The 24,548-nt window shown below is 39.6% G+C and overlaps 1 protein-coding gene and 1 long non-coding RNA gene across 4 annotated transcripts in view; one reads left to right on the top strand and one right to left on the bottom strand.

The window, feature by feature from the left end:
• LOC308408582 (protocadherin-9-like) overlaps positions 1–24,548 on the bottom strand; it is a 156,143-nt gene that overhangs the window by 123,031 nt on the left and 8,564 nt on the right. The gene's annotated exons all lie outside the window — the stretch shown is intronic.
• LOC308408583 lies at positions 9,620–12,882 on the top strand. The gene is made up of 4 exons (XR_013973811.1): positions 9,620–9,953; positions 10,830–10,901; positions 11,483–11,584; positions 11,758–12,882. It is a non-coding gene; the product is annotated as an uncharacterized lncRNA (long non-coding RNA).

Here is a 24,548-nt window from a genome sequence, read left to right on the forward strand (position 1 = left end):
AACAATGAAAGGTGGTGGATTAGCCAATTGGTCATGATCAACTCTGGGCTGGACCAATTACAATACATCCGTATTGAGGGACAAAGGAACGCGATTCGTCCTGTACTTCAGCTAGAATGAAAAAAAAGACTCAAAGCTGGAGTTATTCTGTGTTTTTGCTGCACAGCTGCCTCTTCTTCTCTCATTCTCTCCCCCTCTCTCTCCTGTTGCTACTTCAATCATGAAACTGATCAATGATCAGCTGATCGTCTCTCTTGTTTGTTTATCGCCCACTTTGCGCCAGAAAGAGGAAACCAGCGGTGGTTGCGCTAAACAACAGCAGCACGTTCAAGCTTGATCAGCTGTTGTTAGAATGTATTTAATATTACTTTCTAGTATCAGCTGATGTTTGCTGGAGCCACAGCTGTAAAAGCTGCTGGCCATGATATCGGTTTGGATACGTGGTGAGAGGAAAACATGAAGGTGATACAAATCATACATATATACCAACAAGACAGTGTACATCACTGTCACTGTCACAACAGCGTTTGTTTTAGTTCAAAGGCTTTATGGTTTTTCGTATAATACCTGGTGCTGGTTTTGTCAGTTCAGCCTTATATATTATGTTTAACCTGAGTGACCACCCGGTCAGCTGGTGGGTAACAGGCATCTCCGAAAACGTCAGAGCACTTATGCAAATATGTGATGTCTTGATAAATCGAGCAGGTATTTGAAGTATATAATGGTGTAGAGAAAGAGTTGAGCGCACACGGGCAGAAATGTTGAGAGCACGAGCAACACATTGCGAGCAAATGCAAAAACTGAGCGAGAGGGGCTGCTATTGTGTGTGTGTGGATAATAGCAAACACTGAAATACATTTTTTGCACGCAGCAATGAATTTTGTTCACTCAAATTTAGCTTTTGTTTGCTCAAAATAAATTTCTCCACTTGCACCTGCAAATTTTTTTTTATGTGCGCTCAGAATAGTGGAAAAAAAATAACGCCATAGTTATGCATGTAGGATTAAAAAAAAAAAAAAGCTCAGAATCAAACCTTAAAGGTTAAAATGGGCAAACAAAGAGGAAATGGGAAACGTGTTTCCTCAATCTTCATTTTAATATTTTCTCTCACTTCTTCTTCCCCTGTGCCACCGAGCCACATTGTTGTACAAAACCTATAGAAAACACAAACGCGAGATAGACTGTTCCACTGAGAAACGTGTTCCTTCATTACCACAAACACACAGGCTGTAGTTTATTTTTACTCAGTCGTATAGACGCCATCCCGCTGCCACCACTGAGCACCCAAATCTTTCAGAAAAAACACAACAAAACCACGACTACGTATGTAACTACAGTTACAAGCTGTTTTAGGAACATTTAATTTAAAAAAAAAAATCGCGAGGTGTTTCAAACGTCTTCAGGAGGAACCGATGAGTTTGCAGCCGAGAGCCAGCCACGGCGGCCACGTTTTCTGGCTTCCTCGCCTTTTGGTTTACACAGAAAAACACAAATGTGACCTCTATATATCGTCTAATAGCAAAACAAATGATATTAAATACATCCTGAAACTTTCAGTACTGTAAACGGAATCTGCATCTCACATCAAAGACAAGAAAATAAAGATTACAAATATTGGCATGATGCATCTTTCACTGCTTTCAGTGCAGCTAACTAGTGCGCGACAGGCCTGTTTTCACTTTAGATCAAATATGTTTGAGTGTTTAACTGGCATGATGAGTCTACATATTTACAGTATTTAGCAGCAGTGTATACAGCACTTGAAACTTTTCCTGCTCAGAAAATCTTTTCTGGTTCTAATTAAACAGTAAGGCTTTTATCTTGCTGCACTTAAAGCATCGGGAGACCCTGTGAACTCAGTTTTACTTCTCATATTGCTCCATGGCAGTGAAACACAGGCTAAACAAACCCTTTTAGTGCAGACAGACTCTAAAGGATTCACTATATGACAGCATTTTTTGGCCGTGCAACATTAAGGCTACCAAAAAACCTGCCCGCACAACGGCATGAATAATATTTGCCTCTTGTCACTTTTCCAACTTTATCACAGCGACCTTCCCATGCAAACGTGCTGTGATGGCAGAACATCAACATCAACTATCAGTTTTTGCAAGTGGCCCATCAGTTTGTTTGCTCGCACACTCAGAGAGCAGCGCACAGCGGGAGAAGTTTTCTCTGCATATTTGATTTTGGATGCCATTACAGCCTGTGTGTGGACCTACTGACAAGAGTCACTATCCTCCATCAGATTTTAAATTGTGTCAGGTAACAGAAGCTGCAAATTTCGATTGGCTGTTCATCATTTAACCCTATAGTGGTCACTACAGTGGACAGCTATTCAAAGGCTGTTTTCTTGTATTTGTGTCAGTGTTGATGGTATACTTGCACATAAACTACTACATTGGACACTGATGTGTCACTCCACACCCTCCCTACCAAGCATTCTTCTGCCCTGCAGGTGTGTGTGTGTGTGTGTGTGTGTGTTCGTGTGCGCGTGTATGTTATCACTGAGCCAGTGTTATACTTGCAGAGCACATGGACCCATAACTCAGGAGCACACTCACCTCTGGCAACATCAAACACACATGCACAAGTCATGTCCCTACATACACTACAGGGTTGTCAAAATGTGGACTACACAAACACATACACACACACACACGCGCGCGCACAGATCCCACTGAAATCACAGTCCTGACAGGACTTTTCTGGGTGGGGGGCGGGTGGGGTTGTAAACAAAGCTGACAGTGACAGAGAAACTGACGCAGCAATCCACCGAAGTCTGACACCACACACAGACACACACAGATCAGGGAGATGAACATGAGTACGCCTTCGTCTTCACTGCGTATTTTTTAATTTGCTGCCTCGCTGCTCTCTCACGTGCTGCTCAAACTGAGACAAAAGTGAACGAGGCACTGACAAGTGACAGGAACAGCCCCCACCCACACACCCACGACCCCCCTCACCCCTAGAAGTGACCACTGTGCATATTCGCAGCATTCTTGTGCGCCTATGCATTTATGACTTGCTGATGTTTTTGAACTGTCACTCAAAGAAGAAAGCAGAAACATTTCACTCTGCTGAGGAGTTTCATATGATCCAGAGGGCTGGTTAAAAATATATATTTTGTATTAAAATCAAAATAACATATTAATTTACTTAGAAAGGTTGTATATTATGCATTACCCTAATGCTTCCCCAATAGAAAATAATCAAATAAAATATTGGTAATGCTAGTTTTGTGCTACTTCACAAAATCACCCAAGTAACCAGACACACACTATAATTACCAAGGCTGCAGTCAAACTAGGTAAAGTGGCTGGACACCACCTCACAACCAACATTACTGCAACTGTTTGCAATCAATCCACAGTCTGTTGTCTTTGAAATGATCGTTTTAAATACAGGGTCTTTGGTGCATCAAGGGTCGGTCTGCGATCGGTTTTCAGTAGTTGGAAAAATGTCTGCAGTTATACATTAAACTCTCTTTGAGAGCTGACAGTCTGAGTCAGATGGAGACAGGCTGCCTCGCATCAGGTGACCTGTGCAATCGCATTGCAATAAAAAGTGAGCTTGTTGATGCACTTACTTGCAATCAGTCTCAGACTCAGTGCAATTGCCAACCACCATTGTTTTTCCTGGTTGCACAGAGCTTGCAGTATTTGTACTGCACTGTGCCTGAGCCCTAAACCTTTCACTGACTGCAGTAATGAGTTCTGTTACCAAGCTACAGACACATCTAATGTGATGACAGTAACACATTATTTCATAAACTATTCCCGTAGCAACTTGATAGAAACTTTACAGAATTAAATTCAACATAAACCTGTTGTTCCTTATTTTTATGTTTATGAATTTAGTTCCATAATATTATTCAAAACTTGGTCATACAGGCATCTTAAAAGAAAATGAAGTACTTGACATTTTACCACCATATGGTATCAAACTGAAATACCACTTTGCAAAACTCAGTGAACAACAACATTTTTTAACATTTCTTTCCAAAAAAGAAAAAGGAAAAAAAGAAGCGTTCTTATTTCAAAGAACCACCATGAAAGCAGCCATCAGTTGTGTTCGGTGATTAAGCAAGAGTAAAAGTCCTTTCACAGGCAGCATATCACAAAGAAACACCACCAGTGTGTGAAGAATTCTATTCCTGGCAAAAGTGTCGTAACTCTATAAATGGCTAGATGAGACCGGCTCGGGTGTCAAAGGTCTCTGTAGCCCCAGTCTGAAGAGAAGAATATAGTCATAATATTCTGACACCCAGAGGTGCTGGAAGCAGGTTCTATACACATCTGTTTTATTTATGAGAACATGTATTCGCAGCATCGCAAACTCAATCGATTCACCTTTCCTACATTGCGTAGAAGCTGATGTCAAAGCAAACTTAGACATGCCAGAGGAGATAAAAGAGAATTATTTTAGCAATATTAGTGTGAAGCAATTCTTTAACAAACGCAGGAGAGAGTAAATCAGACCACGGTGCCCTCGGGACCTCATGTAGCTGCTAATGATGCTAAATGCAGCTACAGAAGACAAACGAAGTAAGAAAATGACACCTGCTTAGGTTAGCATTAGCAACGAGCATGGCGTGCTTAAATGCTCTCGTCTGTTTTTAAAGTCGGGCAACTCTTTGTGTGATTGTGTATTTTTACTCAAACTATTTCTCTTATACAGTGATTAACATATTTCATTATATATTTCCTTTTTTCTGCATCAGTCACGGCATTAAAGTAGCATCACTGCTTGTCATCTATGTCCCACTTGGCGACCCACAGCAGCCCTGACCTATCGAGTGGATGAATTCAGAACCTCTGGGGATGTCCTGTGGCGCCTTGCAACAGCACACTGGCAGTGGATCCTTTCGGTCCTTTGAGTTGCAGGGTGGGGCCTTCATGGATGCCTGAACAGATTGGAATCTGGCACTTTGGGCTTCCTCAAGGCCCCCAAGCTGCTCTGGAGAGTATGTGTAGTGTTTTGGGACAGGGGTGGGGTTTTTGGATGTTTCATATTGTCTGATCTGATGCAGCAGCTCCCTGATCCAAGACAAATGTATCTTATGTCAGACAATAAAATGACGTTAGCTTTAATGGGCTGATTGGTGCATTCATATGGTCACCGTACAAGTCAAGTATTTATTTATTGTCATTGTCAAAGAAACAAACACATCTTTGACCGTATTTTAAAAACTTTAGTTTTACGTGAAGCATGTATGTAATTTTTCCCGTATTTATGTGCAACCACACATTTTCATGCAAAGCTATACTCACATGTAGACCAATCGTGCATGTCCTTACTGTACAATAACTCAACCTGGTATTCAACACCTACTGCACAATCCCCTTTTGTATTGTCTCTGTCCTGTCTTTGTTTATTGTACAGTTAGTATTGTATAGTTATTATTATAGTCTTGTATAGTTAGTAATTAATACCTTTTTATCCCTTAATTTTACCCAAATTTAGCATGTTATTTTTTGGGATTTCCTAGTTTTATATCTCTTGGAGATATATCCTTTATATACTTATAAATGCACTATACGGGGCTTGGGGTGAAACAGCATTTCAGTAAGCTGTATACTGTGTATACTGATGCATTGACAATACAGCTCTAAAATCTTGAATCATATTAAACCACTCTATGAGTTTCCATATCATCACACTTTGCAGCTACGTTCAGCCTGGACATTTATTGAGGTTTCATGTAAAATCTGTTTTCTTGTGTGTCCTAATGAGCAGGGAGAACTTTAGATTCAGGCAGAGGAATAGAGCAAAAAGTGGGAAGAAGCAGTTTCCAGCTGACAGCTCTGGTATGTTAATCCCTGAAACACCTCCCTTCCTCCTCCTCCTCCAGTCAGGAATGCTGCAGCAGGTTATAATTGGCTCCAGCATGGAGCGAGGGAGGATGAAAGAATGAGGGAAAGGTAGAGTGATAAAAAAGATCGTGAGGGAGAGATGTGAGCAAGGAGATTTGGGTTTGATTTGCTCGGCTGTCGTCCAGCTTCAACACAGAATAGGGAGGGGAAAAAAAGCAAAGAATGACTCAAAATTTCTCGAGGAAAACCAGAAAGAGTTTCTTCTCAGAAACAGCAGGCGAATCTGAATATCTTATTTTTCCCTCTTTATTTTGTAGTGAGATCCTAAAACCATAATTACTAGTTAAATTCACGAAAACAGGGATGTCACATACGGCGGGCTAAATTTGAGCTTCTCACTCATAAATAATGATCAAACAGAGCTTAGAGTTTGTGCAGTACAGGAGAGAAGTCACTTTACAAAATGTCATTCCTGGATATTGAAGACTGTGAGGAAAAAAGTCAGACTCAAGTGTTAAGGAGGATTTTCTTTTTCTTTTTTTTTTTTATACTGCATGATTGTAACATAAGGCCTCCAGGACAAGATGATAAGAAAATGTGGCGAGGCTTTGATGTTTTCCTTGCATTTCTGCAGAATTTCACATTCAAAGATGTTAAAAATTATAGTATTTATTTTAAGGGGGGCTGTTAGTTTGTACATTAATTAAATAAGCATTCAATGAATTCATGTTTTTTATTTATTAGACCAGTCAAAGATAATTTAAGACGCTAAGAAACGGCTCTCTGACCGGTGTAAGCTGGCATATTCACACAGTTTGAATATGCACACTAAACTTTTAGCTAATCTGGCCCTTGGGCATATTTTTGGCAAACTACATAGGATTTAGGCAGATAACATGTGTGTGCATTACTGCATACTCTTACCACGTAATCGCACAATCCGTGTTCATGATTTTTTTTAAAGCTCCAAGGTGCATAAAAGAAAAAGAAACTAAGGTAATGTGGTGTGAAATTAACAGTTTTTGTTCCTGATGAAGAAAAAAGAAGAAAATTAATAATTTTACACATCAACTATTTTCTTAACAGAACCACCAAATTTTACTTTAGCTGCAGCTTTGTACTGTAAAATGTTCAAGCACCTGTGGTTCCCTTTGGGGAAGCAAAGTGCTAAACAGGTAACTCTGATTGTCCTCTTTCCTACGTGCAAACCCAAAGATGGCGGCTGAGAGACGACACGATGAACCCCATTTGGAAATTAAGCTAAAAACAAACATGGTGGCCTCAAAGACTCAAAGGCCATGCAATGCGACATTTAGCTTTGTGTCAGTCTCCACTTGTTCACTTGAAACTCTTAAATTTCATTCTTATCATTCTGTTAACTGAGTTGTTATCCCCCCATATCACATTTAGTTTGGGTCAGAAGGTGTGTTTGGACAATCAAAACACCAAGAACAACACAAACAAAAACAACAAAACCCCACCTGAACACAGATTGTTCAGGTGTTTGTATATAACCTTAGGTAGTATTAAAACCTGCCTCAAAGCTACATGCAGCATGCAGTTATCCACATGTGAGAAAAGCCCTCATAGAGCAAACATCAAGCCCTGAGATTTAAGGATTAAAGAAGACACAGGGTCTAATTAGTGTTTGGTTTACAGTGAAACTGCTAATTTGTCTGTCCAACCAAGAGCTGGTGATATTTTCCTTCCTTTTTCCGACCAAATATCTGATGTTTTACTCTTACACTCACACAGATGGAGTCTATCTGAGGCAGCTGGTATTCCCAAGCTAAGGTTAGAAGGAGGTGGAGAATGGGGTTTCTATATTTTTCCCTCTTTCTCGTCTGCCCATCACAAACACACACACACAGACACGCACATACTTCAAAAGGGAGGACTGTGTTTTTCATCCATCTCTTGCGAATTTTATTTCCAGACTGAGACGTTTGAAAGGCAGAAAGTAAAGCGAGGTCAGCAAATAGAAGACTCAATCTGTCAAAGCCTCTCCCACTGCACTGGTATGTACCAACGTTTGCACATTGGAATTAAAAGGTTCACAGGACAAACACATCATTACACGGTTTAATGCGTATGTGACTCATATACCATACTTTTCGGAAGGATAGCGTTTGGGGGTCAGTGTTGAGGTGCATTCAGTCATTTTGGTGAGAAGAAAGCTTGACCAAAGATCCTGTTTGCACAGAAGCTGGTCTTTGCTGCTAGAAGATCAAAATGAATGGGATTCAGAGCTTCCATGCAGCTTTCCAACAGACCAAAACTGCATGACACCCATATGCAACGCGCATTCCCTCTGCTGTCCAATCAGCAACGACCCAAGTAGGAGACGCACCAGTGATAGCTGCAGTGGACAGTTCTGATTATTTTAACATTCAGCGCAAATTAATTGGACTCTTTTCAGCTCCACTTTAAACATTTCATACATTTTTTTCACCATTGGACTGAAAAGAAAAGCAGATTCCGTTTGCAGCAGTGACTGGCTCTACATCGTGCATTAGTTCTCAGGCTTTGTACGTCTTTGTTCCACATTCAGTTTCATTCATCTCTTTCTTTATTTTCTGTATTTAGGCACAAAGATGAAAGCTAAACCTTTTATTGAGTGAAACTTTTCCTGAAAAAAAACAAAAACAAGATAAACTGATTATTTAGTGCTGATCAATTTAAAAAAACCTTTCATGTTAAAAGCAAACTGGCGTGAAAAGTTGTTCGAAATCTTTCTTTAAATACGTCTGATCTTCCAAAAGTCTGAAAGAAACAGTGTGAAGGCCATGTACAGCTGCTTTGTGGGATTTGTATAGAGAATTTAAAATTTTTAATCAACAGGTTAAGGCCACAAAATGATAAATGGTAAATGGCCTGTATTTGTATAGCGCTTTTCTAGTCCCTAAGGACCCCAAAGCGCTTTACACAACCTGTCATCCACCCATTCACACACACATTCACACACTGGTGATGGCAAGGTACATTATACACATACACAAAATATTACAGACGTTCCAAATTATTCAGTCTGACACTAATTTAAAGCATTACTTTGGAAAAGTGAGGCTATATTATTGTGCGATATGTTTTGCTGCTATGGAGAAAATAAAATTCATTATGAGCGAAAGCCCAAAGTGTCTGCCAACATCTTTCTGCAACACAAACCGTGGATCTGTCAAACAGCCGGGGATAATTAGAAAATGAGCAGCTCAAAAAGACATTCGGGTAAAATGCAAAGTGTAATGGAAAGTTACTGTGGCTGCTTACATTTTACATTTTATTATCAGGGTTTTCTTATATTTGAGCCCTTCTGTTAGATGTGTGCATAATGTGTGCTTGACCTGCAGTCAAGTGTAATAAATGAATAGTATATGTACATATGGACCTGCGTGCTGTATCTCCATCTATGTAAACAACAGAAGTGAGACATCTGGGTGCAGTCCTCTAATAAGTCCCCCAGACTCGCCTGGAGGTATGGGGATTGTGTGAAATGAGTGGATTAACTGTTGCATGCTCTCTGTGTGTTTCCATGTATTCTTCTTATATCCTCTGGAAGTGAGAGAAGCATAATAACAGCAGTATGTCTTCTGAGTGCATGTGTGAACACACAGTCAGTTGTACTGCGAGCTCAAGTTTCTCCTTCACTTATTCCTTCCATCTTCCACATCTACACGCCCCATTCCCCCTTTCTCTATCCACGCACACGGGGGGTCATAAATCACGGCAACTCCCGGGACGGCTGTCTGCAGCTCGGCTATTGTGAAGAGATGTGTTGCCGACTCTACACTGTAAAAACTGTGATTGGGGTTAATTAGAATCTAATAGGAGAGTAATAGTAATTATTACTCAGTAAAAACGTGTATGAGTAGTTTTAATCAAATCTAAGCAAAATTCAACAATTTTGAGATGTTCAGTTATTTAAATTTACACAGTTTTGTTTGGGGTAAATTCAGCAATGGTTTGTTGAGTAGATTTAAAAAAAAATGTTTGAGTACTAAAAAAATTTAAGAAATCTAATAGATTTAACTGATGAAAGCATTTTCATTTTAATCATTGTACACTTCCGCCCATAATCCTTTGTGCCACGTGCAGGACACACGCGCTTCATGAGTGGACGTCTCCATTTTGTCAGAGGTAAGACTTCTTAATTTGTTCAAATATAAGACACGGTTTAAACAATAACGTATATCGGTTTTGAGTAAAGGTTTTAAACAGTATGATACGTCGAAATTTTATTAATAATCATCACTGTAATGATAGTATCGTATTTTTACACAAATGGCAGTTAGTGGACTGCTAGCACAAGGTCACTTTCCAAGCCTTCACGACTGTGTTACTGAACAGCTTTAACTAACCACATGTTTTACCGTATTAAAAAATATCAACGGTATATTCCGATGAGTTTTAACGTCTTTCATCCACGTTTAAAAGTTCATGAAAAGGTTTTGCGGTCAGTTGTGAGTGATTTTGTCAGCCACAGTCAGTTTTTCGAACTCCAGTTTCCAATAATGGCGGCCGCTACTAAGTTTTAAAATTACTCTTAGTAATCTTTCTGGGTCACAAAATAAACTTTTAACATATTTTCAGGCGCGAAAGTAGCTGTGTAAACATCAAATATCTGCTCGGTTTATCAAGATATCGCATGTTTGCAAAAGTGCTTCGACGTTTTCGGAGCATCTGCTACCCACCAGCTCGATAGCAAGCCGGGAGCTCGAGGGTCACTGAAGCCGCTGAGAACGGCACAACTCCCGGCACATCATTTTCAGATCACCGCGGGGTTTCGCTACTCAGTTTAAACGTAATGTATAAGTCACTTAGACAACCTAAAAATGTTATTGTTTGGTTTTTTTCAGTGTTTTATTTGTTCGTGAGTAAATCGGTTTGGCTGAGATTAAAGTTATTAGATTAGATTAGATAAAATAAAACTTTATTAATCCCCCGGGTGGGTTCCTCCTTGGTTTTTACACAGCTGACTAAACGTCAAAAATGATAATGTTGCTTTCCTTTCAGGTAATGGAAGATCCCTCAACTTAAATTCACCTGATCAGCATGGGATTGAAGTTGCAGGCTATCATAGCCAAGGTATTTTCCACAGACATTTCAGCTTGGAATTTTATTTAAAGAATTTTTTTGTCAAATTTCATTTGCATGGTGCACAGCTCCACTAATTTGTTTGCATGTTTTTGTCAGTGCAAGAGGACGCCAGGACGTCACTGATATAATTAACAACACAATTATGGGTTTCATGTTTTAATTGTATTTTAAATACATGTCTATTCTTAGTAAAAAAAACAAACAAAAAACAAACAAAAAAACACAAGTACAGGTATTGCTGGGTTTTTGTTTTGTCCCAAGAAGGAAAAACCCTTTCTGACGAACATAAACTAAATTAGATAAAAAAAAACTAAATGACTAAATTAATGTAATTTACTAAAACGACACATTTAAAGATTGAACCTGTCAAGCATGTTGACAATACCTTTGTGTTGACTGTCAGCACCCAGGCATGTGCATTAACATCAGCTAATTATCGCACATAATGCTCCATGTGATGATAATTTGATATTTAACAGTTTTTTTTAATACTGCCAATTCTCACAGTTTTGTCTTAATAAATGGTCACTTATCTGATGGTAATTTTTGGAATTCTTGCTCATTTTCAGTCACCAAGCAATCCTAGCAATAACATAACCAGAAATCTGGTTATTCAGTGCTTGATGGTGTACCTTGGGGAGTCCATTGATCAACTGATCAAAGAGTACAGTGTAAGTGTTGAAGTAGAAACATTATTCTGTTTTTGTTATTCATATGTGTTTGTCAAGTTTCAAATAATTTGAGGCATTATCATGTTTTATTTGTCATGCAGCTACAGGATGTGTCCAGGAAATATTTCATGTGTGCAACTACAGTCAGAAAACCCATGTGTTTGTTGTTTCAGGATGCTGATGAGGATGGTGTGTCACAAGATCTTTCTGAACAGAGGATGAAAATCTACAAAATCAAGGCTGTTGGATCTGAGGAGGATGACATTGGCATTGTGCTGGAGGGTGTGAGAGTTATGCCTGCTCTGGGCAATTTTCCAAGAGCATGCGCAATGCTGGTTGGATTGACATATGCAGTCGATCTTGCCTATCCCAAAGAGCTAAAATACACCTTGGAAGTATTCCAGAAACTTTTCCTTGAACTGGATTGTGCTAAGCTCTCACCAAAAGTGAACAGCCTCAAGAACAAGTTATTGGCTTAAACGAGGACTCTGAAAGAATGAAAGGGAAGTAAGCTCACTGAAAACCTTTGGTTTGTCTTTGTTAGATGTAGCTATCTTTTCAGTTTTTAAGTTAATTTCATCTTATTCATATCTTACCCAAATGACCTGCAATGTGTCAGGCTGTATTTGTGCTCTTCATTTTAATTTTGTTTTTTATTACCTACAAGTTTCTTAGGAATATTCTGTTTGAAAGGCAGCAAATTGGAGGAATCACTAGTGAAGCTTTTCTTTGTTTATAGTGTATGTTACTATAAAACATTGGTTTAAAACAACTTTAAAATTTAACAGAAGTGCAGTCCTGTAGCTGTAGAAATGTTACTTCCTCTTACATGTGTCTTAGATTTTCTCAGGTTAAACATCCAAATTGGGATAAAAGGTTGATTTACATTATTGATATTCCATGTACATGAGTGAAAAACCTTTGTTCTACAGTTATATTGAGTGATTCAATTTAACAAAAGATTGACAAACTAAAGTTTTTGTTTGTCAATCATAAATAAGTAACAGAGATAAAGGAAACGGTAAAGGATATTCAAATTTCAGGTTCATGTTGATATTACAGTCTAAAGATTAATTTCTTTTTTACAAAACTGGTTTACATTCATGCAGTTTATGTTGCTGTTGCTCTGTACACAAAGCTGTGTGATAAACTGTTTATGACACTAAAACAAATTTACAGCAGAGGAATGTATTTAGGAGATCAGGAGATTGTTGATGAGAATTCAGTGTATACGAGCAGAAAAATGTTATATTATAAATTACTGTGTTTTATTTTCCACAATAAAACAAATTACTGTTTTGATGTTTTCTTTGTGAAATTGATTCATTTTACTCAGAAAATAAGTAAAATTCATTTCATTTTCTCTTATTATTCAGTCATTATTTTTAAGGTTTATTTGGAAAATTATTGAATCCAATTTGAGTTTTACTGAAAAAACAAGAAGATTTCATTTCTTTGTAATGGATATTTTAGGAAGTTTTTACTAAACCTTTGCCAGATAGTTAGTAAATTCAAAGTAATTTTTCTCAGAGACTTATTTCATATCAATTATTTTTTTTGGTAAAGTTGGGCAATTTCAACCTTCAGTTTGAGATTTTGACCCTAAATCCAACACATATTTACAGTTTAATTCTATTAATATCTACTTTTGTTTTCTATTTGAATTTAATTAACATTTTCTCTACATTTTACATAAATCTTTTGAAATTAAAATCTACTTAATTATTTCAAGTGTCACTTTGTTGCCATAACTTTTTTAAGTAACCTCTAGTCACAGTTTTTACAGTGTACGTGTGTGCAGGTACACATGAACGCCTGAGGACATGAGGCCCACATCCACATGTGTTTCTATATATGAGCAGTAAAAATGGCAACAGAGCGAGGCGAGATGAGGAGCGCTGGGTCGGGTTGATTGTCTGGAGACAATAGAGGGAAGGAAAACGATGACGGACCGCTGCGGCATGTCGAGCGTTCCTGAGTGAGAAGCTTCTGCTGTGGGGATAAACGACATCTAAATAAAGAGGGGTGAACTTGAACAGGAAGGAAGACCTGCTGCAAACAATCCAGTCTGTAGTCTTTGTTTTCTAATTGATGAAACAGGAGGTTTGCAGGAGGTTATGAGGCCTCAAAGCTGATCATTTACGTCACTGTGTGTTTGCGCCACAGTCATATCTGTGCACAGTCCATAACCAATCAAAATGGTTGTTTTTGTTAACAGTTAAACTTTATAATGACTTGCCAAGTGAGGAAACTTTGGTTTGAATTTAAGAAATTTTAATGAGTATAATTAACATTTCTGTAGAAAAATATATAAGAGATGCATTAATTATTCAATTCAGAGTAATTTTAAATGTCTCTGGAGGGAACCTTTAATCTCAAATGGAGCCAAAGTGGAATTAAATGAATAATTGTTCACAAAATTAGGTCTCTGACTATGTTTCTGAACCTACAGAAGATAACGCTAAATCACACTGACCCTGTGTGATGCTTTGAAGCTTGCAGTAATGCTTGCATGATTTGTGTTGCGTGCATTGACAGTATATCACTTGTAGCTCTTTGCCAATGGAATATGATTATGTGTGCATGATGTACAAGTAATTTTTAAGGAGCTCCAACTGGAATGAAACGTTACGCTACCAAATGAAGTTTGTGGCTTAGATTCAGTGTGCTAACTTTTCCCTCTCACAGTGTTTTAGTATTACTGTTATTATTAGCCACACCGACATCCTCTAAGTGTGTGTTCGTATTTTAATGTTAAAATATGTCATCTGTCTCTCATTTACATGGGCTACAGCCATATTTTCACACTAGGGATTAATAAAGTCTGTGACAAGCGCATGATGCCTTCATTCAGTTTCCCACATTCACACTTCAAATAATATAATAATATAATTTTAGACTTTCTGTGGCAGAGAATTAGCCACCAAAATATGCAGCAAAATAGATTTTTACTCTCCCACATATATCAAATTACTGTGTGTCATTATAAATAAAACTCTGCACATTACACATAGTTATTTCATCTGTTCTTATTTCAAAAAGTCTTAAAGGTCAATCAAATTATGACCCATGCTTTAAAAGTGTAGCATTTTTACAGAACATGGTACAGAAAGGAAAATACTTCTACGTGGTAAAAATCCCAACGTGTGGCAAATGGATCAGTTCATTCTCAAAGGTTTAGAAAGAATTAACATTTTATGTGTTTTTCTCCCTATTAGAGGAGTTAAAATATAACTGCTGCCTTAACAAAACTATAACATCTATCTTAATGCTACAAATACTCGTGCTATACTTATGCAGAAAGTATAGTTTTATTTGTAAATTTGAATTCAGTATATGTAAAGTGCTTCTTGTTAACAGGCACCCACTGCCTTTCATACTGCAGTATTATTGGTTGATTAGCAAACAGCTAGCTGAGAGCCAGATAGTTTGCTCCGGGTGGTTTGTCTTTCTGCCTGACTGTCTGTTTGTCCGTGTTGGACAGTGGAGCAGTGGCCCGTTAGCTGGTTAGCCATTGGGCTTTATAGAAACAGACGTCTCTACAGAAACGAGGTGGACACTGGCCAGGGTTCATTAGCATCCAGTCTGGATTAGCTGCTAGCTTGCCAAGATTGGATGCTGCTAGCCAAAAGAGACAACAGGCCCATAGGGAACGACTGGACAGGCTAATGCTAAGGCTAACGCCAAGTCTAATCAGTGGCAGTAGAGAGGAGAGACAGAGAGGAAGATGGCAGGAGGACGAAAGCAGTTCTTCCTGAATAACAATGAAGTAGCGAGCATTTTAAAAAATCCCTGACTGAAATCAAACAACAAAACATATTGTACAGTGAAAAATAAATGCATAAAATAAAAAAGCATGCACACAAAAAAACAAAACAAAATGAAAATGGGATTCAACCCCTGCAGATTTGTGCTGGTGGGAAAAAAAAAAAAAAAAAAGACTTGGCATACACTTCAATTCACTCATACAATAAATGTTCAAATCTGCAGCACATGGTTCAGTTTGTGTCCAGAGAGGTGCGGCGATTTAGAGGAACAATTTGCAGTACCAACTCCATTCTTTACCAAGATTCATCGCTGCACTGTGAGGGGTTAAAAATCATAAATCATGAGAGTTGTTCTTCTTTATCAGTTTTATTCTTGCAAAACAGATTGAGCACACAGCCACAAAGAAAGCTGGCTTATCATTGTTATTGCAGTATGTGTGATATGTAAGGTAAACACACTGCAAAAGATGGGCTGAAATACAACGACACGCAGAGTGAACGCTTGACATTCAGTAACAACATTTAACTATCTTAATTAAATTTTTATTTATCGTAGAGTAAGCAGAAAGCACAACACTAGTAAATGCAAACTTTATTATTTCTTTAATCATCACATCACAATAACTGTACAATGTTATCTTATCTCTCTGGGCCTATCGAGTTTTAGATAATGTACGAAATAACTGATTAACACATGCGTAACAAAAGAACTTTCATAACATGCCCCAGATTCCTGAATTTAGACCGATGTTACTTTGACAACACAAACAGCATACATTCTGACTCCAGGAGAAGCTCTTCTGTGTTTTGACATTTTTACTTGTTGAGGAATTTTTAATAATTTTTCTTCATGTGCGCTGTGGGAACATTTAGCTATAGCTTATTTAAGTGAAGAGATTTAACAACAATGAGAGCTGAAGTAACCAACCACGCTGTGCTTTCTCCAGTATGATGAAACCTAAAGACGCCAAGCTAACTTCAACAGCTCCATATGAACCCAAACTAACTCGAGCCTGTCATAACAATGAAGGGCTGTGGGATATGGTGATTCTGTGATGACGGGTTAATTTAGACTTCTAATAAAGCTTCAACTAAGCAAACATGGACGCCTCGCTTATCCGGTGATCAAAATAAACCCTCAAAGTGACCAGAAAATATCTCTATGGAGAACTGAAGTGCTCAATAAAAGCACATTTTGATAAATAATTAATTTAAATTTGCAGCTGTTGTTCTCAGATTACAAATCTCTGCATCGAGCTTTTCATTTGTGAGTTAACGTTACTAAGCACCAGTGGGCCTTTTTTGAGCCAGTGTAATCTTCAGAATCCTTCACTGGATCAAAACAACTCGGAGGCTTTCTACTTATGCACAGAAAACCACCCCATAAATGAATAATAATTGGTTCCCACAGAGAGAGAGGGGAAAAAAACAGTCTCAGAATATTTATTGTTGTACAGAGAAGTTTTGTTGTGTCTGCAGTCACACAATAAATTTAAATGAAAAATAAATTCAGTGTTTTTAGCCATTCTGGTGATGGCTGTAAATCTATTTTAAGGAACGAAAATGACGTGAAATGTATCTCAGAGCAAGATCCAAATCAAACTATGAGCAGGGGAAAAGCACACCGAGTTATCAATGCTCTGACACAGATGATTTATCCAAGAGACGCGATCAAAACATTAAAAGCTACAAAGTCCTTAACGGAGGCTTCAGAATAAGTACACGGAGGTCACGAGTGCCTGAGGCTCATCATACAGCTTCCCGTAGCCAGGTGTGCATTGCATTCTGGGATGCAGGTCAGTTCAGCTAGCAATGAGCCGTTAAATAAACGTATATTCTCTGTGTTCTCCAACAGTCCAGAACACAGAACCTTCTTCTCTATTTATTTTTGTTGCTCCAGACACATCTGGCCAATAAGCAAACTGAACATTGGCATGTGGTTCGTAATGACGCATTTTGCTTCACTTGGATTTTTTTTTCTGTATGAAAAGAAACAAAAGTAAAAAGATCCACAAGTATACAATCTCAGCTGATCTGGATCAGAGCAGGTACAGGTGTAAAAAGGCCCTTAAAGTGCTGCAGGTGTAATGCTAGAAAACACAATTTTAACTCTTCACAGCAAAAAATTTAAACTCCCCGCGACATGCGATTAGGCAACCACCGCACCTGAAAGCAGTGTAGAGAAAATGAAGAGGGAGGATGAGGACTGCAAGAAAAATCAAAAACCCTCAGACACCTCGCCCACATCACTAAACATGCCGATTGCATCACTAAACATCATCACCCCCGCATTCCTCCCAACAGCAGCCTCTGCTCTCACCCTACGCCTCTTTAACCAAAGAAACACTGAACTTCCACAAGATCTTTGCGCCTGTCAGCTGACCTTTGGCACACTGAGCAGGTGTTTGTGAATTGAACACACACGCACACACACACACACACACACACACTTCCTGCTCCGGCTCATTGTGTTATCAGTGTGGCCTGACTGCCAGCGAACTGTGAGCTTCATGTAAAAAGCTTTCCTCAGTATTTAGATTTGACTATTTGTGCCTCTTTTACTAGAAAAACAGCAAGAATCTCAGCAGTGACTCACCAAACCTTCCTTGCTGAGGCTTTTATTTGGCTTTAATATGAATTTTCACCTTTGATGAGGACTCCCTCCTCTCCATCTACACTTTTAGGACCAGATTGACTAAACAGGAAAAAACCAGCCTCTGAACATAGAGGCTAAAACTAACACTCACAGATGTGGTTAGTGTTATGGGTGATCTCCAAAACTGAGGAGTAGTCTGTTTATTTCAATATCAAGCACAAAAAAATGGGGTTTTTAGGCATTAAATATCATCACAACTCACACTAAATTGGTTGGTAAATCTCAGAGTTCCCGCCTGAAACAGAACTTTTTTTAATGTCAAAACCCAGTTTGCGCTAGCACACCGCGTCACTGAATGGTTAATGACCTGTATTTGTATAGCGCTTTACTAGGCCCTAAGGACTCCAAAGCGCTTTACATATCCAGTCATCCACACATTCACACACTGGTGATGGCAAGCTACATTGTAGCCACAGCCACCCTGGGGCGCACTGACAGAGGCGAGGCTGCCGGACACTGGCGCCACCGGGCCCTCTGACCACCACCAGTAGGCAACGGGTGAAGTGTCTTGCCCAAGGACACAACGGCCGAGACGAGCCACGATCGCCCCTGAATCAGGAAATCCTCAGAAAATCTTTAATCTTTAATACTTTAAGTGTAATGTCTGAATGTTAAATTCCTGTGTCACTCAGTACATGTAGAATTTATGTCTTCTTTTCTTCTCTTTATGAGTTCCAGCTCACCACTTATCCATAAATATATAATTTTACTGCATCGCTCTGTTTGTGGCCACTCTTTAAGCCTCTGTGTTTACAGAGAAACTGCAAAGAGGAAAATTATCAACCTTCAAGAGTCAAGGTTGCATTATGCTTCATTCTTTCATATATATGTTGCTTTGTTCAGGTTCCTACTCACCAAGTATGAATTCTTTTTTCTCGGATCAAACACAGCTGTGAGTGGCTGCTAAAAGCTATAGGAGCCCAGTGTCGAAGAAAAACGAGCACCTGCAGAAAATCTACAGACTACAGAAAATCACTGCCAACGTTTCCATGTCCGATTACAACTGAACTACTTTTCAACCATAAATGCATTTCAGTGCTGGCTGGGAACTACTGGCCACCTCATTCTCTAATGGCTGTGGTTAACTGGTGATATGCTAGCTTCACCTAGAAGTGTAAAACGAAGCTGACATTAAAAGATATGTACCAGAAAATTAGCCTTTAATCTGTAGTAAATTATAGGAGCTGTATATGTAAAGTGCTAACCGATGTTAGCTGAAGGAAGCACTGTTGTGCCTGCTGCAGGGGAAAGCCTCAGATCATCCTTTGGAGCTGATTCTCGGCTCTTCTGTGGGCTTAATTAAAGTCGGAGGTGCAGCCAGACAGCTCCGCCGACTTCGTTAATTTGCTGCGGTCTGAGGCAGGAACATGTTTACCGCACCAAAACAGGAAGCTGGGTTTTGTCAGCCAAAAGATAATTTAATAACAATGTTTTTAAGGCTGGAGACAAAGAAGAAAACACAAGCTTGAGTGTCTGTGTCATTTTTCCTGGAATGACTCTGCTGGGAATTGTAAAAGAAAAAAAAAGTTTTCAAGCATCAGAGAGGAAGCGCTGATTCATTACAGCTCAACTCACTGCACCACCACAGCCAAAACAGAGAGACGGAAATAAAGAAGAAGAAACTGTATGACAGTGGCTTCAAAGAAAGCTCACCCAGGAAAGTCTTACAGCGGTTACAGGTAACCAGAGGATGTTAACAGGATTAGAAACACGCCAAACGTGCAATGCAGGTGTGTAAACTAGCAGGTGACCCGGTAACATTACTGAATCTCAGCCAGACAGAAACATGTCACATGACAGTGAATGGAAACAGCTTCATTACAGACATGCAGCACGATTCAGCCTTAAAGAAACATTTTAAGCTACAAGCCTGCTCCAGTTTCAGTTTAATGAAGCTATGATTGAAACAGAAGTTCATCAAAATGAATATTAAGAGCATTATTAACACGAGATGAGTTTACATTTGCATTGAAAAATATGTAATTTTATTACCTCTAATACATGCAGATTGACTGATTGATGCAAGACTCAAGATAAAGTAATAATGTAGGACTGTACTTTTAATTCAGACTCATTACTATAGTAAATGTACAACTTTCAGTACATGCAGTGCCAGCCGTCAGGCATCATTGGCTAACTGCTGGAAATAAAACGATGTACAAAAATAGTAAATCCACCAATCACAGCTGTCAGCCTGGTGAGTCCTACGGTGCTCTGCTCGGCAGAAACAATGAACAGACGTCCGTTTAACGCTGTATCTTTAAGAGTGTGCAGTGGTTCCCTATAGGAAACCATGGCAGCACACTGACAGAGGGTTATACTCTCAGTTATGTCAGCAGACACACCGGCAGATGGATTGCACTGATGAAAGGTAAAGGGTCAGTGGAGGATGCCAGCTGTAACCGTGCCAACCAGACTATAGACATAGAGCAGGCAAGTTGCCGTAGAGACCTAAACAAAGCATCAGTCAGTCACATCGCTGAGGTTTAAAATGAGAACCCAGAGAGAGACATTTAGTCTGTGTTAGAAGTGCTTATGATGTTATAGATATTGGCTGTTATGTATTATCATTATTGCTTTTTGTTACAGTGTATTTAGTGATTACTGTGCGAGTGAATAATGAGGCGTGTCAGCGAGAGTGGAGAAACACTCCATGATAAACAGGAAAATAAATTAAACCGATTGAGAAAGAGCCACGTCTTCTAACTTATTATCCAATTATCTTCTATCTGAGTGTGTGTTTTTGTGTGCGAGTGTGTGAGAGTGTGTTGAAACTGTTTAGAGTAGTTAAAAGGGAAATTCCAGTGTTTTTGGAGGGAAAACAATATAGGTTTTTTTTATTTTTCAGTGCATTTTCTAAAGAAATAACACCAGTTGAGCTCTTGAGAGTCCCTGAGATATTTAAAAAGCCTGTTTGTAACAGTCCCATTGCTGCATGCTGCTAATGCCATAAACAGATCAGTTCATATGGGACCTTCTGTTAGAGTCACAACACAAAGCAAAAGGAGAAAAATGGTGAAAAGGTGACATCTGTCAATTTTCATGTCTTTATCCAGCTGAGGTGCATCCCAGCTGACACGGGGACAGGTGGCTGGACAGGCCAACACACAGAGGGACACACAACTACACACGCACAATTAACCTAAAATGCAAGTCTTTGAACATGCAAACTCAATGTCTTTGAATGTCTTTAAAGTAAAACAAAAGGGTCAATGTTTAGGTTTAGGTGGTTCGAGCATCTAACTGGGAGGTGTTTCAGGGATGTCTAACTCTAAGAAGACCCCAGATCAACTCGGGCCACACAGGAGAGAGTTTCTTCAATGGATTGAGGATGGATGGATGCATGGATGGATAAAAGACAATGAAAATGAAAACGTTTTCCAAAAGTGTCAGTAAAATGTAGATGTGCAAACACATACGGGGACCCCACCGATAAACTGGGGCTCAGCCAAGTATGTGAGGGACACTAAGTTAAAAAGGCTGAGCTGTTCCTTTAAAAATCGAGGACAAACCAAGTGAAAGACTCAGCTCACACACACACACACACACACACACACACACACACACACACACACACACACACACACACACACACACACACACACACACACACACACACACACACACACACACACAGCCATCTAACATTGATGCCAAAAACAAGAACAACAACACAGACTCTTGTAAGGACACTTGCACCATAAGTCACTTTACACATCAGTGCATTAATATTCAGTCTGTACAGTAACAGTGTTTACAGCGAGAGAGAGAATGTGCTGAAGGAAAGCTCGCTCGCTCGATCTCCGCTCAGCCTCTCAATTACTTCCAAGTGTGATTAATACATCAGACCGTTTTAGTCTCTCTTTTTTCCTATATCCTTCCTCCTCCACTCAAGTGTCTCCTCCTCTCTGCTATCACTCCTCCCTCCACTCCCTCCTCCTGCTCTTCCCCCCCCCCTCCGTAGTCAAATAGAAAAACAAACTTGTTGAGGAATGTGGCGATTGGTTTTGGCAGCATCGGTCTGTGGTACTGGGAATGGTGGTTTTAAGTGGGTGGGGGAGGGGGCTGTGGGGTGGAGTGGGCGGCGTCATGAGAACGCTGTGGTTAACTGTGCGGCGGCGTTCCAGAGACGCTGTAATGACAGAGAGCTGGGCAGAAAGATGGAGCCTCAGCTGGAAAGCAAAAAAACTACACACTCTTAACAATGTTATGCTCCGCTAGGGCTGATTAATAACTTCAAAAGGTTAATACCACACACACACACTGAACTGCTGCATTATCCTGCACTTTACCAAACCACAGCATACAATACTGGACTCCAAAGAAAAGGCATTAGCAGGAGGTATATTTAAAAACCAACAGACACCATGTCCTGAGATTTTTGTAATTTTGTAGTTGAGAGTATATGAAAAATTTTCAAGTGAAAAGAACTGTTGAAAATAGCCCAAAGCACTATAATAATAGTCAAAATGAATACTGATATCATAGGTAACTGTGCAAAATAGCTCGCCCGTAAAGATTTAATAGGAAGCTAATTATATATAATCCGTTTAAAGTGTTCGCCAAATAAGATTTTAGTTGGGAAAAAGGGGAGTAGCAGCTAAATTAAACAGATTAATGGTTGGAAATAGAGGGAAAATGCTGAGCAAAAGATAAAGGTAGCATACAAATGGTGAAAACAGAAGATCATACTTGATAAACAGCTGAAATTGTGAAGAATGGCTGAAATTATTAGCTCATGGCCACGAGAGGTGACCTGACAAAGGTGAGCGGGCAGGAAGCATCGCTAAACCCGAACAAAGAAACAGGAAACACTGTAAATAAACGTATCCTCGGCACATCCCGTGTACAGTACGATACAGTTAACAAGTTAACAAGAGTAAAATTCATATCATGTGACATTACAATCAATGTAAAATAAAATATTGATACACAGTATGACACAGCGGTATATTATACTGTAACTCTATTATATCTAACAGTAATACATGTAATAATATGTGATATACAACCTTCCTGTCATATACTTTACATCATGTGATGCTGCGTTAACCCACCGTGTGCCGCAGCGTAACACAGCAGCCGTGACCTGTCCTGTTGTGTGTCCTCCTGTTCGTCGGCTTCAAACAAGCCTTTTGTTAGTCAAACAAGCGCGTTTCTATCTGCAGCCAGAGTAATGCGAGCCATTGTACAAAACAAACATTCAGGGTGCTTACACCCTGAGAGCGCCTGACAGCTGCAACACAGATACACTCACTGGAATTAGTAGAAGTTTAAAATAATAGCTCATGTTCAGTTTTTGTCTTTGTTGTCTTTTGTAAATGGGCCTGATTGACCTGATTTGTTTCCCTATTCAGTCTTCCTGTCTGAAAAGAGACAAAAGAACATAAAAACTGATGTAAATGTGTTGTTATTGATCAGAAACTGCTCGTCCTCTGCTCCCCAAACTCACCCTGTCTCAAATGCACGCAGGGGGTGGAGGGCGGATTTGGGAATTTTATGGTGAGCGTAAATGTATAAGAATCAAAGAAAAAGATGGCGCCACATTCCTGATTTGGCCAGTCCCGCAACTTCCTGTTTGACTCTGCAGGGAGTTTATCACTTATGAATGATGACATGACTGGAATAAATAATAGAAGACAGATGCAGAGGAAGAAAGCGTATGAGCGTGCGTGAAAGCAAGAGGGACGGAGAGCGTGTGTGTGTGTGTGTGTATGTGTGTGTGTGTGTGTGTGTGTGTGTGTGTGTGTGCATTGTTTGTCAGATGGAAACAAAAGAATGATGGCGGAGTGTGAGCTTTGTATGTGTGAATGTGTCATAAAGTATTCAGTCTAACAGTGCGGTTTTGCTAAATCTGCATCCATCACCACAAATCTGCAAACACACCAAACCTCTGAGAGACACACGACTACGCGAGGGGCGAAGCAAGGATGGAAGGAAAGGAAAGGAAGAAAGGAAGGGTAGACCTTCCCTCCTTCCTTCTTACTCTGAATGAACAGCAGCTCTTTGACGGGAAAGAGAGCGAGCGAGAGAATTAGGATTCAACCGTGGTGGCCAGCCGAGCGAGCCCTGACTTAGATAAATCACCTGCATGCACAAAATACACACACACACACACTTCAGTGAGGCAGAGCTGACACAAACACACACAAACACAAACGCTGAGTGTACGAGCAGGATGTAGTCGTAAAAAGTGAGAAGCAGCTGAAAGCCAAACTGTGTCTCTCCACATGGGGAAAGTCATTAAACCCCCACAAAAGCTGCTGGAATACACAGCAGCTGATCTGACAGTCAGCCGTACAAGTGTGGGTCAAAGCGTGTGTGTGTGTGTGTGTGTGTGTGTGTGTGTGTGTGTGTGTGTGTGTGTGTGTGTGTGTGTGTGTGAGAAAGAGAGAGAGAGGTTCAGCTGCAGAGATTCAAAGCAGATTCAGAGTAGCCACACCTCCCTCTCACAGAGGTCAGTGGTTTGTTTTAATTTGAAAGCATTTGTATTTCCTGTCAGTGATGCTCTGCAGCCACGTGTGAAAAGTCCAGATCAACC

Source organism: Rhamphochromis sp. 'chilingali' (genome assembly GCF_963969265.1).
Source record: "Rhamphochromis sp. 'chilingali' genome assembly, chromosome: 13".
In the NCBI taxonomy this organism is placed as follows: Eukaryota; Metazoa; Chordata; class Actinopteri; order Cichliformes; family Cichlidae; genus Rhamphochromis; species Rhamphochromis sp. 'chilingali'.